Source organism: Bos javanicus, chromosome X (genome assembly GCF_032452875.1).
Source record: "Bos javanicus breed banteng chromosome X, ARS-OSU_banteng_1.0, whole genome shotgun sequence".
NCBI classification, from domain to species: domain Eukaryota; kingdom Metazoa; phylum Chordata; class Mammalia; order Artiodactyla; family Bovidae; genus Bos; species Bos javanicus.
Window position 1 is genome coordinate 52,741,651 of NC_083897.1, and position 10,867 is coordinate 52,752,517.

Here is a 10,867-nt window from a genome sequence, read left to right on the forward strand (position 1 = left end):
TTTTACTGTTAATGGCACATCATATTTTAATTGCAAGCAATTTTTCTCCTTGGTGCATAAGAGAAATAAGGGTCTTACAATGTATGGACATCTTGAATTCATAGAATCAATGATTTAATGAAATGGTGTATTGGTCTAAAAAGTAATCTTCTGAAATATTGGGCTACAGTGGGGACAGTGGCAGTAGGAAGAAGCAGTGGGTTTAGTATGTATTTTGAAGTAGAGAAAAAACAGGCAATGTTTATTCATATTGATAAACAATTTATTCAAGTCATTGTAAAATAGTTTTAATCCACACTCTGGGGGTGGTTAGTTAACATTTGAGTTATCCTGATCAGGAATATATACTCAGGGGGACTTCACATGCAGGGCGGTGAGGGAAGGGAATGCCTAAGCCTTCGTGTGGCTGTTACTGAGCCCAAGCTCTTTAACAAAAGAAGCCTGATGGCCACAGCTAGAGAAGCCCATGCACCACAGTGAAGACCAAATGCAGTCAAAAAAAAAAAAAAAAAGATTTAAAAGGAATATACACTCAGGAGTAGTTAGTTTGCATTTTAAAGATCCTACTCAGGTGACCTTACCCTAAAGATAGTCACACACACCCCCACTCCATGTACACAGTTTCCTATCTGAACCTGTGCTAAAGCAGTTCTTACACTTTCTTTGTGCCATGGGCCATTTTGGCCAACTGGTGAAGCCATTTCAGAGTCGTGTTTTTAATGCACAACAAGATGAAACACATACAATTACAATTAAAACCAACTGGTTGAAATACAATTATAAGAAGTTTGACATATTATTATGTATACTTCTTTATTAACCTAGAAAATAACAAGATTTAGTGGCATGGTTAATAATCACCATAATTTTGAAATAGCGATGCGTTTAATCTTTTGAGATATCGGCAATAGCCATAATGTGATATGAAAATGTTTGGTACATATTGGTGAAAAAAATCACAGGTACTGCTAATAAGACTGTGGTTTTTGACTACATTCAATTAGAAATTGATAAAATAAAGACATTTTCCCCATCAAAGTCCCAGATCCCCCTGGATTCTATCCACAGGATCAAAGGTTAAGAAACCTTGCACCACAGACTCCACTTATCAGCATGAGATTTGTAAAAAATACATTTCATTGGTGAAATGAATTGTGTTCAAAATATGTGGAGTCGCTGGAAATATTGTCCAGGTGCTTGCATCCTTGCATAAATACAAAAATCTTACAAGCCATTCTAACAGCTCAGCACTCTTTGGAGTAGCATTCTACACCTCAGACTCTGTGTGGTCTTATATCCCACTGCATGATCACCAGCCTGCCAGACAGTTCCCAGTGATTCTTTCCTTGTATGGTTACTGCCTTCCCACACTGAATAGGGAATAATATAACTACTGTAATGTAACCAGCAGAATATTATGGAAATGTCCAAGTGTGACTTCCCAGGCTAGGTTAGAAAAGACATTGCAGCTTCTGTCTTACCTTATCTTGGGTCACTGCTCTGAACTTACACATTATGAGAAACGGAGAGGGCCATGTGGTGAGGAACAGAGATCTGTCAACCACTAACATGAACTTGCTAGGCATACAAGTGAACCACCTTGAAAGCAGATCCCCAGGCCCATTCACGCCTTTAGATGACTGCAGCCCTAGCCAACATCTTGACTGCAACCTCATGAGAGACTCTCAGCCAGGACCAGCCAATGAAGCTGTTTCCAGATTCCTGACACATAGAAACTATGGGAGATAATAAATGTTTGAAATAAATACTAAAATGTGCAGTAATTTGTAGCACAGCAGTAGATAACTAATGTATACCACTGAATGAAAGATTTTCCTGTTCCATCCAGAAGATAGGCTGATCCTGTCACCATATAATTAGGCCACCTGTTTCAGGTAAATGTTTCATGCAAGCAACTTGCTGGAGTTTCTAAAGACAAGAAGAGCCTATGTGACTGTTTGAACCCCTGATTGCTACTAACTGTATGTGTCATAGAATTTAGTCTGATGCTTGCCTTCATTGTAATGTTCTACCTAGTAAGGGAGGTCGGAGAAGGCAATGGCACCCCACTCCAGTACTCTTGCCTGGAAAATCCCGTGGACGGAGGAGCCTGGTAGGCTGCAGTTCATGGGGTCGTTAGGAGTCGAACACGACTGAGCGACTTCACTTTCACTTTTCACTGTCATGCATTGGAGAAGGAAATGGCAACCCACTCCAGTGTTCTTGCCTGGAGAATCCCAGGGACGGGGAGCCTGGTGGGCTGCCATCTATGGGGTCGCACAGAGTCGGACACGACTGAAGCGACTTAGCAGCAGCAGCAGCAGTAAGGGAGGTTGTGGAAGAGGTAAATCCTATAACCCTCACTTACCTCTAATCTTCAGAGGCTTCCTAAGTCTACCAAAAACAATGGGTTTAAGTCCATTGCCATCACATTTGCAAAGGCCTGCATGTCCCTAGATAATCTGACTTTTACCTGCCTTTCTAGGGGCTTACCTGGTGGCTCAGATGGTAAAGAATCTGCCTGCAATGTGGGAGACCCAAGTTTGATCTCTGGTTAGGGAAGATCCTCTGGAGAAGGGAATGGCTACCCACTCCAGTATTCTTGCCTGGAGAATCCCATGGACAGAGGAGCCTAGTGGACTACAGTCCATGGGGTCACAAAGAGTTGAACATGACTGAGCTACTAACACAAGGGGTTTCCCAGGTGACACTAGTGGTAAAGAATTTCCCTGGCAATGAAGGAGATGCAAGAGACATGGGTTCAATCTTTGGGTCAGGAAGATTCCCTGGAGGAGGAAATGGCAACCCACTTCAGTATTCTTGCCTGGGAAATCCCATGGCCAGAGGAGCCTGGCAAGCTATAGTCCATGGGGTCACCAAGAGATGGACATTACTGAGCATAAAAACTGAACTCATTGCTTACCCTCTTCTCTCAGTCCTCTTCAGGGCTGCATTCATTTGCTAGGACTGCCATAGCAAAACACCACACACTGAGTGGTTTCAACAGAAGTTTGTCTCATGCTTCTGGAGGATAGAAGTTCTAGTTCAAGATGTCGGCAGGGTTTTTTCCTTCTCAGAGCTGTGAAGAAGAATCTGTTCCATGCCTGTCCCCTAGCTTCTGGTGGTTCGCTGGCGATCTTGGGTATTCCTTGGCTTATAGAACCATCACTCTAATCTCTGTTTTCATTTTCACATGTGTTCTCCCTGTGTGCATGTCTGCGTTCAAATTCCCTTTTATAATGACATTAGTCATATTGGACTGGAAGTTCACCCTACTCCAGTATGATGTCCTCTTAACAAATTACGTCCAAATAAATTTGCTTTCTGAGGTACTGGGGCATCTGCATATATATATATATACCAATCCTTGAGGCTTGTGGGATCTTGGTTCCCTGATCAAGGATTGAACCTGGACCTTCAGCAGTGAAAGTGCTGAGTCCTAACCACTGGACCATCAGGGAATTCCCCTGCATTGAATTTTTGAGGAGACCCAATTCAACCCATAACACTGGCCTTCTTTTTGTTCCTCTAGCACACCAAGCTCATTTCTACTTCAGGTCCTTTATATGTACTAGTTCTCCCTCTAGAACCCCAAAGAAGCACAACTGTTCCCTTCTCAGCACACAAGTGTCATCTCATAATGTCACCTCCTCAAAGAGGTCTACCTTGATCATCCTAGCTAAAAAAACCCCTCTACCACACACATCATTGTCTACTCCTTTCCCTGCTTCAACTTTTTTCATAGCACTCATCTTTACCTGGTATATTTATTTTTACTTTAAAAAAAATTTTTGACTGCACTTGTTTGGTCACCTGATGTGAAGAACTGACTCATTGGAAAAGACCCTGATGCTGGGAAAGATTGAAGGCAGGGGGAGAAGGGGACGACAGAGGATGAGATGGTTGAATGGCATCACTGACTTGATGGCATCACCAAGTTTGAGCAAGCTCTGGGAGTTGGTGATGGACAGGGAAGTCTGGCGTGCTGCAATCCATGGGGTCGCAAAGAGTTGGACCTGACTGAGTGAGTGAACTGAGGTCTTCCTTGCTGCACATGGGCTTTCTCTAGTTGCGGTGAGTGGGGGCTACTCTTTAGATTCGATGTGCAGGCTTCTCACTGCAGTGGCTTCTTTTATTGCAGAACACTGACTCTAGGCATGAGGGCTTCTGTAGTTGTGGTACACAGGCTTAGTTGCCCCATGGCATGTGAAATCTTCCTGGACCAGGGATAAAACCCATGCCCCCTGCATTGGCAGGCAGATTCTTAACCAATGGACCACCAGGGAAGTCCTCTTTTTATTTTTAATTTGTCTTTCCCATCAGAATATAAGTTCCATAAGGACAGGGAGTTTGTCCATCTTATTTACTGTTGTATCATCAGCTCTTAACACAATGGCTATTAGAAAGTAAATATTTAATAAATGTTTGTTGAGTGAACATTTGAATGAGCAAATGCTCACTTTGTTGATTCTCTGATTTAGTCTCTGGAAAGCTCAGTAGAATCAAGTTTTCCCTGGGAAAATGGAACTTACACCAAGATATTAATTTCCTCCTTGAAATGAACTTATTATCCAATTATAAAACAGCAAAATAATATTCCTCCTCTCCCCCAAAGTTACCTTTTTTTCCTTCCATTTGTACTACCAGAAAGCCACCTGAGGGCAGCAAAAAATCAGAGTGGAGAGAGGGCAGTTCCAAGGCAGAGGCACACTTTCAGTTTTTCCTCAAAGATTGTCTACCACATGCTCTGTCTCCAGCCTGGCTAGTTCTTTTCACTTCTAGTGCATGCTGCTGTATAGCACGTGGCATGCATGCATACTAAGTCACTTCAGTCGTGTCCTACAATTTGTCACCCCATGGACTGTAGCCCTCCAGGCTCCTCTGTCCATGGGATTCTCCAGGCAAGAATACTGGAATGGGTTGCCATGCCCTTCTCCACAGGATCTTCCCAGCCCAGGGATCAAATCTGCATCTCTCAAGTCTCCTGCATTGGCAGAAAGATTCTTTACCACTAGCGCCACCTGGGGAGCCTTCACTTCTAGTAGGCACACATTAACAGGCCTAGCTGGACTTCATTCTGTGTGCTAAGTCGCCCAGTCCTGTTCGACTCTTTGTGATCCCATGGATTGTAGCCCACCAGGCTCCTCTATCCATGGGATTCTCCAGGCAAGAATACTGGAGTGGGTTGCCATTCCCTCCTCCAGGGAATCTTCCCAACCCAGGGATTGAACCAGTGTCTCTTAAGTCTCCTGCATTGGCAGGTGGGTTCTTCACCACTAGTGCCACCTTGGGAAAAGTAGGGGATCCCTTTTCATTGAATCAGTTTGCTCAGAAAAGGCTAAGGAACTAAGTTACCTTCCAACTGAGATTTCTAGATTTAACAGCCTTAAGTCAGAGAAATGGCTATATTTTGTTCTTTATTTTATTTGTTTGTCTTTTAAAAAGAACAGTCCACTTTGAGATCTGACCTGTCAGGTATCTCCCAGCTCTCAGCTGTATGACCTCTGACAGGCACTGAGATAAAATGATATCTAAACAAAGTCCCTTGGGTTTTTTTTAAATTGTTTGTTTTCCTATTTCCTTAATGATCAAAAGATGACTCCAAGCCAGAATCTTTGATGTTTATTCACCTAAACTCAGGCTTTTCCTGTTATAAAAAAAGGGAGTGTGTATCGTTTATGATCTGGCAAGAGTCAAGCAAGAGCAGAGGGAGGTTCAGTTTCTAAAGTGAAAGTGAAGTCTCTCAGTCGTGTCCGACTCTTTGCAACCCCATGGACTGTAGCCTAATAGGCTCCTCCATCCATGGGATTTTCCAGGCAAGAGTACTAGAGTGGGTTGCCATTTCCTTCTCCAGGAGATCTTCCCAACCCAGGGATTGAACCCGGGTTTCCCGTGTTGTAGGCAGACGCTTTACCATCTGAGCCACCAGGGAAGTCTTTCAGTTTCTAAACCATTTCTTAAAGGACAAGAAAGGAATCTGATTAAACTGTCTTGCGAGATCAGTGCCCTGATTTTTTTTTTTTCATTTAATCTGTTCCCAAACCTGCTTAAATATTTGAGCCCTTGTGGGTTGCAGACTCTGTAGAGCACTGCTTCTCAAATTTAATGTGCACATGAATCACCTGGTGATCCTGTCAGAATGAAAATTCTGATTCAGTAGGCGTGGAGAGGGTATTATAGGTGGATTAAGTGGGACTTCACACATTCACTTTGGCTTCAGCCCACCTCTGAACAGCCAATGCACCCTTGTTTTCCGGAATCCTCTGCTGCAGTGCTCCATTCTAACTACTCCTTACTGCCAGATGCCCCAGGGACCTGTAATAGGTCCCTTTCTCAGTGGACCCTACCTTCTGTGAAAATACAAGTTACAGGTGATAGTGGGCTGATTAGTAACTTTCCCCTCTCTCCCTAGAGCAGAGGGCCCATCCCCCACCCCTTCTTCAACACAAGATAACAGTGGAATTTAGTCACAGCCTCCGAGAACATAGTTTTCCCCAAAGGAATAATTCCAATTGTAAGAATTCTTGTCCTATGACAGACTAATAAAAAAGCTATTTTAGTAGGATAGGGAAGAGAAATATCATTTTGAATTTCTGAAAAAAAAATTATACAACATAGGAGACTGTCAACCTGATTTACTTTCTCCTGTACCTGTCATCTGCTTTGGTCTCATTAAAGGCAGCATTTTCTTATTTTAGAAGTAGAACCATGAACCTGTCATATTAGTGTCTATTTCACATTTATGTACAAAGGAGTTGCAATTCCATAGCAAGAGAAGCAACAGAAATCTGAGTGAAGTTTCCCAGTGTATGACAATACATTATTTGGTGTTTACTGAAGCTTAAAGGATCCTGATAATATTTGACCAATATTTCACCCAATAATTTTTCTGTAATTTCTTTATTTTGGTAGAATTGAAATTAGTTATCTGAAATTATTTAAACCTTCAAACCACAGCACAAAGTATTTTATAGGGTAGCTTATTCTCATGCTCATTTATAAAAACAAAAATGGGCTCCTCAAGAGATAAATTTGCCCTACTAGAGATGTAAATGATTGCCTGCTCTACCTACACCGTGTTGTTGTATTTTATTCTCTCAGTCATGTCCGACTCTTTGTGACCCCATGGACTGTAGCCCACCAGGCCCTTCTGTCCATAGAATTCCCCAGGTAAGAATACTGGAGCAGATTGTCATGCCCTCCTCCAGGGGATCTTCCCAACCCAGGGCTTGAACCCTCATCTCCTGTGTCTCCTGCATTGGCAGGCGGATTCTTTACCACTGTGCCACTTGTCCTTCTGCCTCAGTGACCGTTATCCTGCACTAATAATCACATTAATTGATCAGATGATCATATAACCCAAGGATAAGTAATCTCATCTAATAGAATGGCCAGCTATCACACCTGGCCTGTAGCATAAGAAAGGCTGGGCCAATCAAATTCTGTTCTCAGAAATATTGCTGAGGGAACAGAATAGATATAGAGATGAGAGGAAAAGTAATCCACAAAAAGAACAGAGAAGATAACACCTGAAAATAGGGCCTCTTTTTTTCTTGCCATGCATTGAATTGGTTTCTGTTCTTTGCATCAGAGGAGTGAGAAAAGAAGCAATAACAAAGGAAAAAAAAAAAAAAACACTGTAGCCTGGAGGGATAATGATGGTAGATTGTGAAGTTGGTGGCTTCTGCATAAATAAAACATTAAAGACATTCCTTCCATCCTTCTTGCTACACTGTGAGCTCCTTGAAGAAAGGGACTATGTCTTATTCATCTTTGATTTCCTTACACCTTCTGTAGAAGAGATATCCAATAAATATCAAATTCCATTTTTTGATGCATGCAAGTCATCAAGATCTGATAGCATAGTTTGGTTGATCACAACCTTTTTATCACCTAGGACTTCTTTCTTTACATTTCCCTCAGTAGACCTTATATTTTGAAAAATATTGTTCAACTTGCATTAATTAATAATGATTTTTCTTACAAGATGCCTGAACTTCATTAATTTTTAAATTGTAAAGTCTAAAAGAAAGTCCAGTTTAGTTATTAGAATTAAAAAGAATTGAGCTAGGCTCTTGGGTAAAAATAAATATACCAATTGAATCCTATATAGATGACAAACAGATTAAAGATGAAATTTAAAATATTCAAAATATCAGGCAATAATAAATATGAACAATTAGGAATCAACATACAGAAAAATATGCAAGACTTCTATGGTTAAATAATAATAGTTCATGAAAGACATTTTAAAATACCAAAGTGCTCTGTCCCAGCCCTGGGGCTTAAGCTTGATCAGCTTGTATTTTCTCCCAGAGCAGATGCAGAAATTTACCTCTACTACCTAAATAGATGTCCAAGGCTTATAAGTTTTAAGAACTGAAAGGGCAGGGATTTTACCTTACAAGCTAACAAGTGAGACTGTTTCGTGGATGCTGGTGAAGACAAGAGACTTCTGGTCAGAGATAGAGGAATTTATTATTCATGACACAGCAAGCAGCATGAACTTTATGCTGGTTTTTGTGAGTTCCCCACGCCTCTCAGGACCCATAGGGGAGACATAAGCAGGGTAAGGGAGGGCCAGGCTGATGCTATACATGACATGGGTTTGCTTTGTGGCCAAGGAACACTTAGCTTGGGGGATTTATTGATTTATAGCAGGCAGAATCAAGGCCACTCTTTGTCTGTGGGGAGATATTAACTCATCTCTCAAGGCTGCTCACTGCCATAAGACTCAGAAATGGCCTCGGTAAAGAGCAGGTCAGGACCTTGCATTTTTGGCATAGCAATATTTGTAGGAGCATGAGAGACTTGTGAAAGAGTAGTTCCCGAACAAGGGGTGTTTGTGGGTATTGTGAGGAGATATCTGCATAGGATAGGTGGTTAACGACAGAGCAAAATCTTTTTTTTTTTTAATGAGGTATAATTGACATATAACATATTATTTTCAGATGCATAACACAATGATTTAACATTTGTATATATTGCCAAATGATCACCACAATAAGTCTTGTTAACACTGGTTACCATATATAGTTAGAATTTTTGTTTTCTTGTGGTGAGGACTTTTAAGATATACTCTTTTAACAATTTTCAAATATGCAATACAGTATTATTAATTATAATTATCATACTGTGCGTTACATTCCCTAGCAAAGTTTTATTGTAAGTGAGATGGTCCAGCCACTGTGGAAAGCTGTTTAGCAGTTCCTCAATATGTTCAATATAGAATTACCACATGACCCAGCAATTTTACTACTAAGTACGTACCCAAAAGAATTGAAAACAGGTGTTCAGACAAAAATTTGTACATAAATGTTCATAGCAGCACTATTCACAATAGCTAAAAGGTAGAAGTAACCCAAATGTCCATCAGTGGATGAATGGATGAACAAAATGTGGTATATTCATACAACAGAATATTATTCATTAAGGAAAGGGAATGAAGTCCTGATATATGCTACAATATGGACGATCTTTGGAACCTTATGCTAAGTGAAAGAAGCCAGTCACAAAAGTCACATACGTTACATATGTTCAAGCCAGCTCAGCTCACCATACACCAGGCCAATTAACCAAGGAGATGAGGTATTTAGGAAAGACATGCACGCTCGGTTGTGTTAGGGGAAGCACACTGACTGAAACCACCAACCCTGAGCAGGCACCATAGTAACCATTTTCATGAGTTGTTTTATGACAGGAGGTCCTGGTAAGGAACCAATAAGCCACCACCAACGAGAAGAGTTTGGGAAAGGTCAAAAGGAGACACCGCATGTCCAACCACCTCCCAGAATCTTTCTCGCTGGTGTCCATTTTACGTAAGCAACGCATGCACCACCAGGAAGGACTCTGTAATCCCATCATCATAAAACCCAAGACTGCACATGGCAGAGCAGTTCTGCTGGGTTCCTTTACCCTACTGCTCTCTGCCTGGGCACCCCTTCCCAATAAAATCTCTTGCTTTGTCAGCACACGTGTCTGACACACAATTCATTTCCGAGTGTTAGACAAGAGCCCACTTTTGGACCCTGGAAGGGGTCCCCCTTCCTGCAACAGTTGTGTCTGACTCTTTGCAACCCCATGCCCACCTAGGGTCTTCTGTCCATGGGATTTTCCAAGCAAGAATACTGGAGTGGCTTGCTGTTTTCTTCTGCAGGGGATCTTCCCCACCCAGGGATTGAACCCGTGTCTCTTGCATCTCCTGCATTGGCAGCCAGATTCTTTACCACTGTGCTACTCAGGAAGCCTGTCGAGGTAAAGAATAACAACTTTATTTGGAAAGCTGGCTGATGAAGAAGATGGTAGACTAAAGTCTAAAAATAACCACCTTGTCAGGGTCTGGATGCCAAGTTCTTTTATAGAACAGAGATGAAAGGAGGTGAGAAAATAAAGTTAAAAGGCCATTAATCCTGCAAATAACTTCTAGAATGGCAAGCCTTGGGGAACGGATATGTTAATGTCTTCTTTCTTGCAGTCATTCACAGGTGGGCAGGGTCAGATTATCTCTGTGTGCACTGAACAAAGGCACTTTAACAGGCAGAGGGGCAGGATTCTCTGAGGCAAGCTATTATGTACGAGCTTCCCAGGTTGTGCTAGTGGTAAAGAACCTGCCTGCCAATGCAGGAAACGTAAGAGATGCAGGTTTAATCCCTGGATCTGGAAGATCCCCTGGAGGAGGGCATGGCAACCCATTCCAGTACTCTTGCCTGGAGAATCCCAGGGACAGAGGAGCCTGGTGGACAGCCCATAGGGTTGCAAAGAGTCAGACACGACCGTTAGCATGCATGTGCATAATAACAAAAGCAATGAAAAGCAAGTCAAAGAAACAGTTCCAATATAGAGTGAGAATTGGCTCTTCCCTGAAACA

General features: G+C 41.9%; 1 non-coding gene across 1 annotated transcript; it reads right to left on the reverse strand.

The window, feature by feature from the left end:
* Nucleotides 1–3,388: 3,388 nt before the first annotated feature.
* Nucleotides 3,389–3,461, reverse strand: TRNAE-UUC (transfer RNA glutamic acid (anticodon UUC)). The gene has a single exon. It is a non-coding gene; the product is annotated as a tRNA-Glu (tRNA).
* Nucleotides 3,462–10,867: the final 7,406 nt, after the last annotated feature.